Below are 16148 nucleotides of genomic sequence, written 5' to 3'. Positions count from 1 at the left end.
TGTCAGGTAGGATGCTGATATATATATATATATATATATATATATACATGCTTTATTTTTAAAAATAAAATGAAAGAAATTGGCTGGTAAATAGAAATTCTCTGACGTGGAAAAAGGCTATTCAAAGATGGGCCAGCTACACTGTTACAATAATTTGCATCTTGAAGTATGAAGTTGGCAGTTGTGTTCCTGTTGGACTGAAGTCTACAATAAAAACAGTTAAGAAATAGAATAGGAATTCCTCGATGTTCACATGTAAAATGTGTGAAGTAATAATATAATGCTTGACCATCAAAAAAGAAAGGAAAAAAGCAGTTATGCAGCATTAAATTCTGATCTAGTTTGCAAAATGCTTATGGAGATTTCAGTTACACAGCTACAAAACCATGAATTAAGAATAATTTGAAATGTGGGGAAATAGCTGTTTGGAAAAATAACTGCACTTAAGAAATAGACTCATTCTTGGTTGTGTTTTATAGAATGTAATGCTTAACTGCATTCTCTAGAGAATGGCTTTTGAACACATGGCAGGACTTCCACTTTCTTCCACTGCAGTTTTCTTTATGTTGGCTGTGCCAAGCTTTGTCACATGTACTGTGCTTTGCTGTTGGTACATATTGGTAAACTAGAAGATTGAGCTTGACTTAAATTTAAGAATATGAAGAAATAACAGCAGCATGGAATGCTTGGCAGGCTTTTTTAGGTGGCTAAAAGGCTATTGAGTAGAAAATGCTGTACTTTACATATAGTATGCAGCTAAAACCTGGTAACTTTAAATGGAGATTGCTTTTCAGTCCTGCTGCAAACCTATCTTAGAATCTTGCCTTAAAAAGAAAATTGAAGGGAAGGAGATACATTGGACTTCCGTAGATTTGTTCTTAGGATCTGTCTAATCTTAGGATTAGGCAAAAGCATTTTATTAAATATAACAACTCTCTTGACCTTTCCATATATTTGGTACAGAAATCAGAGATTAGGCAACTAATTTCATGCTAAAAGAGTAATGTCAAGAATATCTTCATTGTATGTTATTGTCAGACTTGCTTCAAAATAAACTGTGTTGTAGATATTAATCATACACAGAAATGTTAGGTAATGATTCAAAAGGTAGTGTTGTTTTCAAGAGGGTTCATGAGTTTTCCAACTGTAATGATTCTGTGATACCGTCTTGCGTGTTTGCCTGAGTGTGTGGGAAGCTCTTTTTTATCTGCCCTGGATTGTGGTTATTTTTATCAATGAAATCTTGATTCAAATGAAGGAAAGAGGGTCCTGTGAGATTCAGTGTATGGTTAAACACTCTACAGCCCAGATCAGTCAGTGGGGTAAGTTGCTATTTTGGTATGGTTATTTGATGTCTGTCTTTTTCCCTGTTTCTGTGAAGACAGTATGCCTAGCCTAGAAATAGATCTCAGTATTTTGTGTATGTATTCTTTTATGTGTGACTTAATACTGTTTTTTTTCTTATATACAACTTAAACCAAGTGCTAATATTTCAACAGATACAGAATGACAGTCAAACACTACACACTGGTATGCCTGTGAAGAGGCACTGCCAAAGTTAATTGTGTCTAGTGAAAAAGCTTGGAGTTCTGGCTGATCAAAGCAGGTAGGTGTGAAGGTGCTTGCATGGAGAGAAGATAAGGGGACAACTCAATGCAAATAGTTTTACATAAGCAGAACAAAATTACACATTTCAAATGGCCTTTACCTCAGCTGACTGAAACACTTTTATAATAAAACTTGTGATGGTCTTATTCCAAGCCGTTTGGAAAAAGTGACACGATTTTAATTTAGTACTGAAATGTGGGTGAACTGAGGAACTAGTCCAATACGGAAAGTTAAGTCAGCAAACCTTTAGAAAACATTTAATTAGCTAATTAAAGACAGCATATTTTGTAAGGTGGTAGCAGTACAAGACAGTTTAGAATGCTTTTTTTCATGTACTGTTAACACATACTAGGTGTAAAAATATAAAAATGTAATTCTGATCTAAAGCATCACTGACTGCACATGAGACTTTTTAAACTTGTATCTCGAATTTGAGAGTCAGACTGTATTACAGAGGTATCATGGTGTGCTTGCACATCATTTGCAAGTCATGACTGAATCAGTTTGTCTTCACTGTCAACTGCTCATGTTAGACAATAATAAGCCTGTTGCATCACAGACCTATTAATGTTGAAGAACTAAGACAGCTTACAATAGCATTTGACATCAGTGTGTGTCTGAGCAGTAACAGCTATTAGAAAAGTCAGTCCAGTTTTGGCTGTAAAATCCTTACTGCTTCTGAAAATGAAGAAGGGATCAAGCCTGTTGCTCTGAGTGCATGCTAAGTTTATAAACTCTAAGAGTAAGGAAATCCTTTGTAGAAATCAGGATTTGATATGGAAATAACATAAGTGCTCAAATATGAAATACAGGTTTTGACTGTTGTCCACACAAAACTTTGTGAAATTGATGACTTATAAAAACCCAGATAACCTGTTACACTTTTATTTATCAGTGTGTCCATATTGCCCTTTCATAAAAATAATCTAATAAATATTTATATTGGAGTAAGAATTGCATTAAAGGGGCATTTCTCTGCTGCATTTGAGTTCTCCAGAGATTCCAGACACCAGAGGGAAGTAATGAAGTGTCAAAATTTACAGGGAAAAATCTTGAGGTATTCTCATCTGGAAATTCAGATACGACCTCATCCTACCTCCAAAAATCCCACCAGAAAACCCACCCAAACTCCTACAAAATCAAAGCATCCAGTCTGATATGGCTGTTGGAACAGCACTGAAATCAATCTTCCTAACTTTCCTTGTGTATGGTATTTCAGCTTCCAGATTCTACAGATAGCCAGTCTAGAAGACTCTGACCAGAGAAGTGCAGGAATTACGCGAAGATTGAAAACTCAGTAAGATAAATGGTGCTTTGAAACAAATGGTGTAAGAAATTTGTTACCAAATTGTATGTAAATAGAATCAAATTACTTTAAGCAAGCCGTGTGTCAAGAGTAGCAAAGTATGAAAATGCTAAGAAACTACAGGTTTTATGTCATTTTTCAAATAAGTTCAAGATATACAGAAGTACTCTAACCTTTATTTCTGTAGTTGGCTTTCTTAAGCAGAAAAAAAGCAAATAGTCATCATATGATGTCTTAAAAAAAACAGGCTTTTTTTTTCTTTAAATATTGGCTCATGCACTCTGCCCAGAAGCATAGAATTTCCCTAAGACTGAAAGAAGGTCTGCTTTTATGACAGAAATGTATGTTAGTGCCAATAAAGTCTGTTAATCTGATTAAAATGTGGTTTAGTTAGGCCAAAAAAGGTTTGCTTTCAACTGTACTTGGCATAAAAGCTGACAAGAAATAAAAAGCATGTTAATGAAGACATTTAAAAATATTCTTGCAATGTAAACAGTTTTAAAAAGGAAAAAAATGATTATATCATTGTTTAGCAAATACCCATTTTTTAATTGTATAAAATTAATGCATCTACTAATGGGAATTGTTTTTACAAGGTAGTATTTTCTATAATCAACCAATCATTCAGTTTTATACCTCTAGTGTTTTCCTGTTGCTGTGTATGTGCCAAGAAATATTGGCTGTGTTTCTCAAATGTGTGGTGTTGTGATAGCTATATATAATTTCAGAATTCTGGGTCATGTTGAGTTCAGAAAAGCCAGGGCTTTTTGCCATTCCCAAACTAGGAGTGTATGGAGGGTGTTTCAGGGGTTGGTACCTATGCCAGTCTTAAGTAGGTCTTGTCTGATGCCTTGTCTGATAATCTAGACAATGCTATGACCCTCTGGATTTTAGTAGGCCTTTAAAGAAGCTGAGCACAAAACATTTCTGGAGAGAGGCCAAATGCTTTTAAAGCACCCTGTGAAATTTAGAGTATCAAGATTGTTACCATTCTGTTTGTTGGCATATTTATCTTTTAATGACAAGTTGCATGATAATCTTAAAATAACATTTTGACCAAGGTTTTGGTGCCTTTTCTCTCAGTCTTGGGACTAAATGACATAAACTGATGTAACTATTATAAAATTCAATTACTTCTACCCTTCTCTCCAGTCAAGTCTCCTCCTCCTATTTGCTCCAAAAAAAGCCCTAAACCAGAAAGTTTTGGAAAACTAATTTTTTTTTAGCTTGGAATTTGAACAGCTTATATCATTCCTGTTGATACTTTAATACACATGCCATACACATGCTAGTATCTGGGAAAAATATGTTTTACTAAAATTTGTTGCTCTTGTAATGTTTATTTTGAAAAACTGTTCAACTGGATGCTGCTGTGTGGATCCTGTGGTGGGTTTGCAGCCTGCACATACTTCTGGATGTGTAACTTATGGCAGCAGGACAACAACTATAGGAGCTGCAAATGCTCTGCAGGGGTAGTTGCACTTTGCATCTAAAATAATTGCATAGTGCTTTAAAATTTCAGTTTGAGAGTTGAGAAGTACTTGACCTGACTGCAGGTAACTTGAATCAGTTATGGCAATTTGTCTGGTTTTCTATGTTCTTGCACTTGGATCCTGCAGTTGTTGGAGCTGGAGTAGTAGAAATATGATAAATATTGTTGCTTAGATTTTATACCATTAACCAAATATGGAGATTCAATTTTTTGCTTATTTTGCAGATGGTATCCTGTACAATTTACTCACAATTGTTTAAACTTTCAATTTCTTGGCTATTGAGCTTCTACTCACTGATGCAGAAAAATAGAGACCACTCCTCACTGACTCATGAATTGTCTGTGGAACATGCCCTGTAGAGAAGGAAGGAAGAAAGCACTAAAGGGAGTTTTCCTCCTGCTGTATTTATCAACAGGCAGGGCACTATGGAAAGGCATTGCAGAGATTCCTCTTTACCCAAAGAAGATGAGGGTATTCGTTATAGGATTCCTTTACCATTTTCCGTATGCTCAGAAACAGAGCTACTGGTGCTTTCTTGACTGAATTCATCTGTATCTGTAGATCACCAGCATGTTTTTCTTGTGTCATCACGGCCATAATTTCTTTCTGCTTCAGCCCGAAGGATCCCATCAGAGCCTGCCCTTGAGGTAAATCAACAAACTACAGTACAGTGACTGAGAAGAGCTGTTGGATATTCAGCTGCTTTAGCTGACTTAACTTGCCATCTAGGTAGTACAAAACACTTCTGGTGATGGACGTGAGGCAACAAAAGAACTTTTCAAAATTCCTCTAAGAGGGATTAAGGTACATTGTAAGGTCTTTTCTAGACTTTTTTTCATTCTTTTGAATCTTCATAAAGGCAGAGGAGTATTCATTAAGATTTCTCATCTCAAAATGCAGAAGAATTTAGTTGTTTTAGCCTGAAATACATATCTCTGTGTAGGAATCAATCAGGTTAGGGTTTTTGGTAGCTAGAACACAAAAATTACCAACCTCATTTATTATTTATAGTTCAAGACAAGTCTGCTCAAGGGAAGAATTATGTATGAAAGGATAAAAATGAGAGTTCTTCCTTGGTTGTAAAAGGAGAGAGATACCATGATCTTGATGTAAGAAAAAGCATTTAAAATCAAATCATTCCTAAGAGCTTGTTTCAGATTCATCTTCCAGACACTGTTCAGCTGTTTCCGTGAGAGCACCATTGGATAAAACCCTCATAATCCTCCTTTTATTTTCCCCTTAAATTTCACTTTGGATCTTTGCGTCTTCTGCTGAAGAAGAGACGTGAATCAAGTAAGACCAAGTACTCCTCTCTCCTACACTCCTGAAGCTGCCATAGGTGATGTCAGACTGTTTAGTGTATTGAAAGTCATTTGGAGTTTTTCCCATTGAATCAGGTCTTCCATGTGAAGGACTGTTTCTTACAGAGGCCCTAGACAGATTCCTGCTGGAGAAGAACCTGCAATGAGCTGGGTCACGCTGCTTTGTCTGGGCTGATCTGCTCTGACACCTTCTGTTGTTTTGAATATCTGGATACCTTCTGTTGCTGGAAAAGAATATTGACTTTGGAAGTCAGTAATGTTTGTCAGCTTCAATGCATCACCTGAAATGAAGCCTGTAGTACTGTGTATGGCATTGTAGTTATGAATGATAACTAGTGTTAGAGCAACTTGCAATGCCTTGAATCTCAGGAACTTATCAAATTATCTGATTAAAAAGAACCTTCTATTCATGAGGGAGTCTTTAAGAATAAATAATGCTTTCAACTGCTGCTGTCCTTTTAAAATATTTTTCTTAGCCAGCAGATGCAGAGCATTAGTAACTTGCATTGAACACATTCTGTTTATTGTATTTTATCTTCTTTCATTTTTCTTCTGTCTTCTTTACTGGAAGAGGATAGTACAAGCATCAGCCTGGAGACAGCTCTTGGCTAAGTGCATTTATATTTATGTTCATCACTTACTCTTTCTGAATAGGAAAGCCTCCTTTCACGAGAACGTGCGTGTGGGATGAAAAGTCTGAGCCTCACTCTCTAATCTTTGAAAGTTGGTCTGAAGTAATGTGAGAGACAATGTTTTGTCCAGTTGAAAGGCATAGGAACATATCTTGATCTTAAGTTGATAAAAAGTCATGAAATTGCAATAAAAAATAACCCTGTTTTTGTGAACCACTCTTTCTATTTAGACTACAACCTCTTACCTGAGCTTGAGATACTGTAACCATATTCAGGAACAAAGAAGCAGCGTATCCTTCTGCATGCTCCAGCAGTTTCTCTGGGAAGAGCTTGCTAATTTTTCTGTTTTAATTACTTTAGAGTATCAGAATTTGTCCTTGATGACTTTATCTGTCACTTGTTTTAAAAACAAAAATATTTCCTGTATGCTACTCTAACTGCAAAATTGCTGTGGTTTTAATGACAAAACCTTCCCCATCCCCCTATTTTCTTGTATTATTTTGAGCACAATGAAAGAAGGAAGGCTTTTTTTGAGCAGAAGAAAGCTTGTAATTGAAGAACATGTGAGGTATCTAACCATATGAAGCTATTTTGTTTAGGTGTGTGCTCTAGAGGAGAGGATGAAGAAACACCACTAATTGCCCCAAAAGGAATTATGTGAAATTCTTCAGATATAACAACATACCTTCAGACATACCTTCTTAGTTAACTGTTAGATCATGCTCTACCTGATGTCTTAAGAGCCAAGAAGAGCCCTCTTGGTAAAATGATGGTGCCTTGTGTGCCTCAGCCCAAGGACTGCCCTACATGTAAATGCCTGACACTGTTGTTGTGCAGAAGGTACTGCAGTAGATGCTAACTAAATGCATGTGTGAGGAGCTATTCCTGTACCTGTTGGAAGCCCAGTGACTTCTGGTTCTGTTTTATGTGGGCTCCATGCTACTGATAAAATTTCACGGGGGTCCTAACCAGCTTTCAGGATTTCTGAAGATGATTTCAGGTCTCTTACACATTATTTTTTGTTGTTGTTCGTGTAATGACAACTCCTAGGGTATTTGGGTTTTCAGGAATAAAAAGAGGAGTATTTTAGAAATCCAGAAACATGATGCAGGAATTTGAGCAGGTTCTTAGCTTCCACAGCAATCATAATCTGCCTAGGCTAAATCAAAAGTTGTCACAACAGCATTAAACTGCTGTTAGTATTCAATCAGTCTGATTTTGGCAAATAAAGTAGAAGACTTGAGATGGGACTAAGTCCTTTACAGAGGAGTTGGGAGTGGTGTTAGGAAGTCATTGGTGAGGGAAACATTCAGGTAAGTATGACCATTTCTTCTTAAAAGAGATTATGGGGAGACATTCACTGCATTGCAATAGATACCATTTTTATTTCACTTGAGAAAAAGTGAACAGAGGAGATATTTGGATTATTTTTCCAAGAAATGAGTGCTTAAATTCCCCCCTCCCCCCTACCTACATCCACTTGTAACAAACTGAGAGAACTTTCTGGACAAAACATCTTATGGTTGATCTCATCTGTTGCTAGATGTCTTAACAGTCTTGAAAGTTCACAGTTCAGCACTTTGGGGTTGGTTTTTTTTGGCATCAGAGCATGAAAAAACTGCATGTCTAGTACTCATCTCTTGTCATCCTCCCCTATTGCAGTGACTATGTGTATGTCTCTGTGTGGCAGAAAATGAGGGAATACAGATCATTATTCAAGAAGTTACCAACTAGCACTTTTCCTTCCCCTCCAGTCTTTCTGCCTCCCTATCCTGGAAGTATGGAGTCCCTGCCTCAGCCTACGGCTTCATTCTTTTTCCAGCTGCCCACAAAAGTAAAGAACCAGTGTGAGAGTTTGAAGAAAGAATCCGCTCAGAGGACTGAGTCTCAAGCAAAAGCTCCAGGTTGCAGACTCAGAAAGAAACTTCCTTTGGGGAAGGATCTGCTTCCAGGATTTGCTCGTCTCTTTTTCCTTGGGCAAACAGTTCTTGAAGCAAACAACAGGGTTGCAGGTAGGTAGGGCCCCTTTGAACTGCCATCCACTCAGGTGTGAAGGATGACTTTATGCTGGTTTTCTATGCACTTTTTTTTGTTGATGTTGTCTTCCACTTCTCTAGGCTGAGAGAGGGAAAGAGTGTGAACATTGTAAAGAAAATGTGTTGGGGAGAGAGAGAGGAGAAAAATGTTCTGGGCACTTGGAAAGAATGCCTCTGTGTAAGCTTCCTGTCCATGGGTCATATTTGTACTTCAGTTCTGTGAAGCACTAATGACATTCTTGGTGTGACCCTTCTCTAGACAGGAAACTAAGTCAAGAGCAGAAACTGGTGGCTGGAGCCGAGATAAGGCCAGTGACTGTATAGTCCATAGCCACACAGTTTTCATCTCCTCCCTGTCTCTTTACACTAGTGCTAGGTTTGAATGTTCAGTAAGGTGGAGTTCATCAAATGGGTTTGAAATCTGACTTGATTCCCAGCACTGGAAAAGTTCCCCAGTTCTAAACATGTAAATACATTTCTTCCTTTAGAGGAGCCTGTGGCTGCTGGGTTTGTAAAGTCCTGTTCTTTTGTCCATGTGAAGAAAATAGACTGGAATACGCTGATTAAGGGGATGTGCTGCTAACCCACATGATCAGCAATCCCTCAGGCCCAGAGAAAGGGAATCAGCTGAGGTAAATTCTGCCTTTCTCGCTTCATGCTGTGCAGAGCAACAGCCTCTTCCTTGCAAACATCGGTAGCCCACAGTCAGACCTTTCTTTTACCAGCTATGTCATTGCTGGCACGGGGAGTTTATTCTAAATTCCTTTTTGATTTTTAGCAAAAGAAATCACTTGAAAACAGGCAATGAAATTCTAAGGAGATTTTGCGAGTTCCTCTTTCGTGCTGAGTTGAAGTCATTTGGAACTATGTTACATGCATTATTACTTTGGTGCATCTTGTGACTCTCTCTCCCTCTTCATTCCCTCCAAATTGCTTCAGGACACCTTCTAACCTTTATACTGCATCACAAGCCTTCAGCAGAAGATCTTATGTTGCTGGAAGATGACTGGGTTTGGATCTTGGCCTTCCCTAAGCAGGATCTCCTGGCAAAAAATGGGATTGGGAAAGAAATGACTCCTTTTTCCATCACACAGAACCACCCTAGAAATGGAGGCCTAGGCAGAAAATTACTTCTAATGCACCGTTCTTTAGGAAATGTGTTTGGTCTCCCATGGTCCTTTTGTTACAATGTCATATAGATAAATAATTATCCTTTATAGAATTTAAATCTGGCATCTTCCTATCTGAAGATCAGGTCAATAAATCCAGGATTAAGAGTTTACAGGTCTAATAATATGTCCCTTGCATAGGAGATGCCACATGAATCTGTGAAACAGGGTTCTACTGTGATTCAGCCTGTTATATTTGTAAAGCCTTTTCTACTTACGTTAAAATTATTAGAAATAATATTAATAAAGGTTCTTGTGAAAATGGTATTTAGACCTCTACCTTGCTGGGTTTACTTAAAAGTAAATTTGAGCCAAAATGTCATAATGAGCAATATGGGAAGTACTGCATCTTTTGAGGTTTCCTGTGGCTTTGTGTCACAAAAAAGTGTGTTGGAACTTTTGAGAGCTCTAAAAGTGGAAATCTTAGATTTTTCTGTAAGAGTGAGAAGTTGTTTGTTAGAAAGCAGAAAGCTTTTAATTATTTTCCCCCTAAGGGATTCCATAGTCAAACTTAATTAAATGTCTTGCAAGATCTCAAATAAAAAACTTATGTTTGGCGGTAGGGAACAACACACACATGCCTGTGTACTTGTGTTGTTCTCACTATAGGAAATTAGTTTTGAAGAATGGGACTTACTTTTAATGTCCAGATTAGGAAAAGGGAAAGTTTTGTTCTGAAGCTGAGTGTGAGAATAGGAGGCAGGAGGGTATACCAGCCCCTCTGGCAGTAGGTGAAGAGCACTTTGTTTTTTCTGTTTTCTGCTTCTGGCAGTTGAAGTAAACTAGCCAGATGCTTGTACTTGAATCAAATTAATTTCTTAAATCAGTTACCACAAAACATTGCTTTTTAACGAATGCCTAGATCTTTTGTTAAATTCACCAGCTTATTTAAATTATTCAACAGTCTTAACATAGCCTTGAGGCTACTGCTTCATGGCAGTTGTGACTTCTTACTATTCTGGAATGCATTGCAGTCCCAGTACATTCTAAAAATAATTGTTCAGATGGTTCAAGTACATACTTACGTAGTGGGCCATTTTCACTGGACTTTCTGAAATTGGCTTTCTGTTGGATGGCTTTTTAATATCTTGTTTTGCTATGATTATCAAACTTGTTTGTCTTGCTGCTTCTGTGGTTATTGAGTAAAGTGCTGAATTTATAACCTGGTATTTTTAGAGAACTGATAGTCATGTGCCTGTGTTAAACTATGCAAGCACAGTAACACTCATTAACTTTGAAGTTTAAAAATAAATCAGTTTAATATATCAAATTCAATCTTAATACAATATGTGGAAATATGTATGTGATGAACTGAAAACTGACTAGTTCTTACAGGTATAGATATGAATTGTGTACTGAACAGAAGTAATCTAGACATTAACACCTGAAGATCTGTGGGTCTCAGAAGTGAATTCTAACATCTGTGACTAGAGTTTTGTGCCAGCAGTGCTTTTAGTTGAAAATACCTTCAAATTTCTAGTCCATTTAAGGTCTGATATCCTTTGTGCCTTAATAGGTATACTTACACTTGCCTCAGCCACAGTTTTTGGTCATTTTCTTTGGAAGTAGGTAAATTTAGGACTGTCAAATACTTGCGAAACAAGCACTGAGAACTGTTTATGTTATTGTCTCAGTTCCTAAAATGGCTTTACTCCTCCCCATCACAATTAAGAAACAAAACCACCGAAACAAAAGTAAAAACCAAACTAAAAAGCCTGTTGCAATTCTACACTGAGTATTTTGATACTTGTCTATCACCGTTGCGTTAGCATGTTTCTGTCGTGCTCTGAGTTTTACAGCTGGAATCCTGGGTTCTTGATACATCCTTAGAACAATAACTCCTGCCTTTGTGTTATTAAATAATAAAGATATCTGAAACTATTTTCTTCTTGTTTATATTGTACTTGCCATAAGTGTATGTATCGAGTGACTCTTCTGACAAACTCCAGAATGCCAGGAAATGTGGAAAAACACAGTACAATTTCAGAGGTTTTTAATGCCTGGTCCTAACAGAATTTTGAAAAGCAGGCATATAATGTTTCTATTTTTCTTCTTTCTATTCTCTTAAATATTTCTTTGAGCATTTCAGCTACCTAACTCACTTCATGTAATCCTTAATGTCTTCTTGACCAGATACCAGCTCCTCCTAATTGTTTCATAGCCAGTCAATAGAATCCTGGCTTTTGACACTGTTTTTCCTGTCCCAGAAGAGCTACCTTGTTTAACTTGAAAATTTTGCTTTCTTCTTTTCACTTCTGTCCACCCTCTGTGGCTTATGCTGCAGCTTTTTCTCTATTTCAGGATGCTTTGAGGAAATACCCTGTAAAGATCAGGAAATTTGGGGGAAATTCTTGCTGATGTTGCTACTTCAGCCACAGCTAAACTTGTCACTTGTGTGAGAGATGCTTTGTCAGTTTAGTTTCAGGAAAGGAGATGTATCAAAAAGTGTTATTTTTGTAAACCAGAAAATTACATTGATTTTATAAACAAGAAAGTGAGACTAAAGAGCATAGGTTCTGGGGTGTTTGTATCCCCTTGCTTTACACTGAGGAGGTGGGTAACAAAACATGAACAATTTTTTGTGATTTTCTGAAAGCCAGACTTGTTCTATCAGCAATGGTGTGCTTTAAGTTGGATTTCATTCTTTCAGTCCTGTTTGCAGGACAGGGGAATTTGAGCAGGTAACAGTATCAAAAATGTTTTTTCAGATCTTGTTTTAATTGAGGAAAGTCAGCTCATACCTTGGTTTATCAGACATGAAAGCATTCCTGAGTCTTGAAAGAATGAATGTGATTTAGGGGTAAGTTTAGAAAAAGTGGTTTTAACTAAAAGCTTGAAAAAGGCATTCTCTGAAAGCAGAGGTGACAAATGCTTGAACCATTCCAGTTTTGTTTGTTGCATGGACTTTGCGAAGAATTGGCGGCTGCACGGCTCCTAGGACAGGTCCGTAAGTTGATGCCAGCAACATGAGGTGAGTTGGTGGGTTACTGCAGGAATTGCTGTGTTTTGCTGTTTAAGTTGGGTTGTCAGTTTAAAGACCATATTAAGTTTGTGATTCTTTTGCAAGTGACAGTAACACTTCCCTTGATCACTTGCTATTTTTTTTTTTAAATATAAATTTACTGTTCTCATGAACTGTTCTGTATTATATTGTTTCGTTTCCTTGGTTGCTCTCACGAGTGACGTTGCTTTCTGCCTGGTAGAAACTGATGTTTCTTGTTTTTCCCCTGTACTGAAGAAGTGGAGGTCAGGAAAATGTGTGGGGTTTAGCCTGGTGTTAAAGAACATTAAGTGAAGAAATTGTACCTTGCACAAATGGGTGTCACTTTCATGGGGGCAGGATAATATTTTATCTTGGGAGAGGGTTGTAGGAGGTTGGACAGTTAAGGCGGTGTATAGCTTTTTGTGGTTTTCTTCTGGATAATGACTTCAACAGTTGTAGCCATATCACTATCTGACCTCCTCTTGCCAGATTCAGGTTAAGATATCACCTGAATTCTGAAGAAAATAACTTTTGAATAAAAAACAACTTCTGTGGTTATAAATGGATTTAATGAGATCATAATTGGCCTTTGAAGATAGAAGTGTGATTTATATAGATTTTCCCAAATTATAATTGTCCTGACTTGAACTGAGGTTTCTTCATTAGACGGAATTATTTTAGAGCTCACATTAAAGCGTCCTTATGCATTTGAATGTTTCAGAGGATTTTCCACCTACCTGCTGCTGCTGTGTTTAGAACTTTTCAGAATAGTAAAATGTGAACTATTTTTTAAAATAGTTTCCTGGTTGTACTTTGTATTAGATGAGAAAGCATGAAAAATTGATTTGCAAAATCTTTGTGTGCATATATAAACAATGGGAAGATTAAATCAGACTGAAGTATGTAAGAGTAAATGAAGAACAGCTGACATCAGCACAGCTGCTGGGTACAGATGGAATGTTCCTGGGTGACTTCAGGATTACAGTGAAATTGCAGCTTAGTTGGATACTGGAACAGCACAGGAACTAGACTGACAAGCAGCCAGCTAATGCAGGAACTTGCCCTTAACAGGCAGTAGACGTGACAGAAAATCACTTGAAGCAGCTAAGCCTTTTTTCCCTCTATAAGCAATGACAGAAAAGTCTGGAGTTGTAGATTTATAGCTTGTGTGGTTAGGTTCTCTGCTGTATAATAGAGTATAAGTGCTGATTTGAAACTTTATTATGCCTTGGGCACTAGTGTTTATCACCTAGTGGTGTCTAAAACCCGAGTTAACACTGCAGCTTTTTTTAAGGGAAAGAAAGTAGGGATAAGTTAAAAGGGCTTCTGGACTTGCACATTTATTCTTATGTAACTTTTAAAGACCTTGTATATGTTTGGCAGCTGCAACACTTGCAGCTGTTTGAAATTAGAAACAGGTTAAAAAGCGGGAAGAACATAGGAGTAAGGATATTCAAAGAAAGAACTTGTGTTAGTTTCTTTCCTAATAAATTGAGTGGTGACAAAAATGAGAATAGGAACTAAAACATTTGTTGTAGCACATTCTCATCAAGCTTTTTAGATTTTCATGTGCTAAGCTCTGCTCAATTTTACCTTTATAATATCCTAGAGTACAACTAATGTTTTTCATAAATTGCTTAATTGGTTTCTGAACTTCTGAACTTACAATATTGTAAGCACACAAAGTAATTAATTTCTTGGAGTTTAGGGAACAATAGTGCTTTCTTCTGTTATGTATCTGAGGATGTTCCAAGAAGTGATTTTTGTATTGATGTTTTTTTCTCTTTATCCTTGTACAGGTGATACCTTCCAAGTATCTGTTCCCTTGTACTAGGCTAAATTTTATCAAAACTTTTTAGCTATTCTTCCCTTTACTTGCATCTGCTCTGGAGATTTCTCCCATTTATCCCTTTTGAATGAGTACACTAGTCAGGTGTTTGATACTTCCTTTTTAACTAGCTCAGAACTGTTGGGTTTTTTAATAAAGCAGCTTTGCAAATGAGAACAGTAATGCTGCATTTGTTCAGAGAATAAAAACTTCTGTTCTCATGTCAGTCCTCACATCGTTCTCCAAAAATGCACGCTACTTGGAAGACCTGATTGTATCTCCACTGCTAGCAGTCGAACCAGTGCTTCCAGTGTGGCAGTACTGAAGCTACAGGACATTTTGCTTGTCTCTCCAGGCAACATTAACACCCAAATTCCTCCTTGCAGTTGAACTCAAATTACTGTTTCAGATTAATTTTCTGCCTTCTTCAAAGACTTCTTAAAAACTGTAATTTTGATGACAAATATTTGATGTAATAATGTTACAAAAGGCTATCTGTGCTCCTTGCCAATTCTATACTAATTTGCTAGTTCAACATTTTTCTTCGGGCTTTAGCACCACATATGCATGGATGAGATAAATCTCAGATCTTCACTTGCCATTTCACTTAAGCAGTAAATGGTTTGTATTGCCACATTTTGTCACCCTGAACTGCCATCTGTTTTGTGTCCCTCCTTAAGCGCCTGCTGTTTCAAAATCTGGCTTGCTTTTTGATTGTTTACTTTTTTCTAAAGAAATTCTCCTTTCCGCCTTTCTGTAAATACCAAAGTATATGCAAGACTTATGTGATGGCTTGACTAGCTGTTCTTGTTTGGTTCTTAGCACAGAATGCAGAATTAAATTGGAGATGTTTGAGAACGACATAAGGTAATTCTTTGGTTTAGTGACTAGTCTCATCAGTTTGATTGATTTGTGACATTCACATATTTTCAGGTTGCTACTTTTTAGAACGTTGTTTTTATGTGGACTTCACTGGAATAAATGATGTAGTGACTGGTTTTCTGCAAGGCAGGTGTTCTTGTTGCCTGAAGGAATTTTTTTTCTACAGTACCTGAAAGAAAATACAATAAAACTGCTAAAGCCCTGTATTTATTCCCCCCTTCTTTACTCCTGTGTTGACTTATTAATTTCTGATACAATTAAGAGGTTTACATACTTAACAAACTCCATCCACCATTTGGGGAATTCATGGAGGTTAGATAAGCCTGGAAGACTCATGGCTTTCAATATGATCCCTTATTTAATTTACAAAGTACATTAGTATCAATTAAGCTTCAGCCTGTATCAAAATACAGGAATTTACCTTTCAACCTGAAATTACAGTGATTGTAATGTGCTGTTTCCACATGCCCCCTCAAATCTGAACTTCATCTTAGTCTGTATAAAATTCAGGATGTAATTATTTTCACCTTTTTCACTCTATGCCAAGAAAAGGAGACTTTGCTTATTACATGAGACCATTGGGTGGTGTTTTAGTACAAAGGTAACTAATTTGTTTTATAAGGCAAGGGATTTTATTTACACCCCAAATGAATGTCACTACCTCATTTGCACCTAAAGTTGATGATTGTTCCCTCAAAATTCTGACTTAAACATAGTCTGTCATACAAGGATTTTGCTATGACACAAATCTCCCTAAGGCAGAGTTTTGGGACATGTAGTATAAAGTATGGTGTAATGTGCAATACAACATCTCTTTTTTAACATGGCAAAAAAATAATTACGTTCAGAGACTGGGGCTTGTGCCCTCTTAGGGTTTTTTTCTCACAGC

At 37.0% G+C, this 16148-nt stretch overlaps 1 protein-coding gene across 7 annotated transcripts in view; it reads left to right on the top strand.

Moving 5' to 3' along the window:
• The window catches only part of TSC22D1 (TSC22 domain family member 1), a 90183-nt gene that overhangs the window by 28583 nt on the left and 45452 nt on the right, over positions 1 to 16148 (top strand). Inside the window, exons 2-4 of one of the 7 annotated variants that reach the window (XR_014589315.1) lie at positions 1500 to 1606; positions 8184 to 8373; positions 9337 to 11435. The exons of 2 other annotated variants lie outside the window; for them this stretch is intronic. The gene's annotated coding sequence lies outside the window, so the exon portion shown is untranslated. Of the gene's footprint in view, positions 1 to 1499; positions 1607 to 2827; positions 2907 to 8115; positions 8374 to 9336; positions 11436 to 16148 lie in introns of those variants that run through there. 4 more of the 7 variants (XR_014589313.1, XR_014589314.1, XR_014589316.1 and 1 more) reach the window with 4 other exon arrangements.

This window comes from Zosterops lateralis, assembly GCF_965231275.1.
Source record: "Zosterops lateralis genome assembly, chromosome: 2".
Taxonomy (NCBI): domain Eukaryota; kingdom Metazoa; phylum Chordata; class Aves; order Passeriformes; family Zosteropidae; genus Zosterops; species Zosterops lateralis.
This window is presented reverse-complemented; position numbering and strand designations above follow the sequence as displayed.